This window comes from Apium graveolens, chromosome 3 (assembly GCF_009905375.1).
Source record: "Apium graveolens cultivar Ventura chromosome 3, ASM990537v1, whole genome shotgun sequence".
Classification (NCBI taxonomy): Eukaryota; Viridiplantae; Streptophyta; class Magnoliopsida; order Apiales; family Apiaceae; genus Apium; species Apium graveolens.
In genome coordinates, this window is record NC_133649.1 from 150,798,148 (window position 1) to 150,800,007 (window position 1,860).

Genomic DNA, 1,860 nt, shown 5'->3' on the forward strand with positions numbered 1-1,860 from the left:
GAAGCCCCAACCATCTACTGTGAGGTGATTGAGTAGATTTGGACAACTGCAGAGTTCAACTCCACAGATATGACTATTGCCTTCTCTCTCAAAAGTAAGGATTATTGCATTAACTGTGATGATATACAGTCTTGCTTTAAGTTGCCTGAAAATAATGCCATAACACCACACACTGATAAAGATGTATCCGCTATGTTAGATTCCATAGGCTATGCTTTTGATTCTGCTAGTTTAGGTAGCATTAGAAGGAAAGGCCTTAGGAAAGATTGGAGTTTTCTTGGAGATGACTTTATTAAGGTTTTCTCTGGGAAAGATTAGCAATTTTGATGCCATAACTTCATCTCTTGTTAATATGCTTTATATGCTAGTTTCTGATAGGTACTTTAATTTTAGCAACTGTGTCATGCTAGAATTAGGTTCCAGATTAGGTAACAAAGCTAATAGACCACATAACATCTACTATGCTAGATTTTTTATGTTATTGGCTAACCATATTGCTGAAGGATTGGTTATATCAAATGAGAATAATAAACTCAAATGCTGGGCACAAGAGAAAAGGGTCCTTGCAGATCTTTTGAGAATGAACCTCAACAGCCAGGTGCCATTGGTATATTTGCCAATCATGAATGCACCACAGGTAAGTGAGGTAAACACTTCTATAACTCCTACTATTTCCAACCCCATTATTTCTTTGTCTTCCAGTGTGGCAATGGAATCTGTGTCTTTGTCCAAACAGGTTCCTACCAAAGCCACCAAAACTAAAGTTTCAAAACTCAAGTCAAAGAAAACTACCTCTGTTGTTTCTCAAAAGATAACAGTTGTAACAACTACCATAAACCCTGAAGGGAGTGAACAGGGTGTGAGTGGTGAGGGGAGGGGTGAACATCAAGAAACCCCCCAGGATAAGGTGGGAGAGGTGAGTGGTACCCAAGTCAGCCAAGCCACAGTCTCTCAAAAGACTGTGGTGGTTCAAAAGGAGTCAAACACATCCCTAGTTGCATCCTCCCAAAAGGGTGCAACTATTGAAAATAGTCCTCAACCAGGGACACAGAACAAACGAGGGAGGGACACTGAAGCCACACATTCACCAATTAAATCCTTTTCAAGGAAGAAGAAGGCCAAGACCCTAGTTTCCACACAAGGGGCACACACAGTACAGATACATCCACCTGTATCTGAGCCTTCTCAAATTCAGCTTGATGTGATTCCAGCAAATGTGGAGTCACAGCCCCATTCTCTCATAATAGAAATACACCAATCATCAAACTCTCCATCACCCTCTCTGGATATGGATATGATATTCACATCAATTCCTGATTCTCCCTCATTAAAACTCAGGGAGGAGCCCCACTCAAAACCTGATGATCATCATCTTTTAGATGATTTGTTGGATCATTAGCCAATTCTTTCAGATGTAGTTGAAGAATCTGTGTTACCTCACTTAAAATCAATTCACACAGATTCAACAATTGTGTCACTTTCAATATCAACATCTTTTCCTTCTTCAACGGATATCTTTCATCCGTTGACAAGTGGTTGTTCTTCAACGGATAAGCTTAACAGCAGTTATCCGTTGATGCCATCAGTTTCCACTTCAACGGATACTCCCTATCCGTTGATGGTCTCTACACACATAACAGAAACAATTCCAACTGTAGAGGACATGGTTACTGTACAATCACTTTTAGGTTTGAGGGAAGGGAGTGATCTTTTGAGTGAGAGGTTGGGTTGCTCCCAGGCAAAAGGAGAGGTTGAGAGTCACCATATGCATGCTATTTCTTCCAGCATGGCAAAAGTGAGTGAGAGGAGTGCCACCTTAGAAGGTGAGGGTGAGGGTGTGAGGGTGTGTGTGAGCCAGGG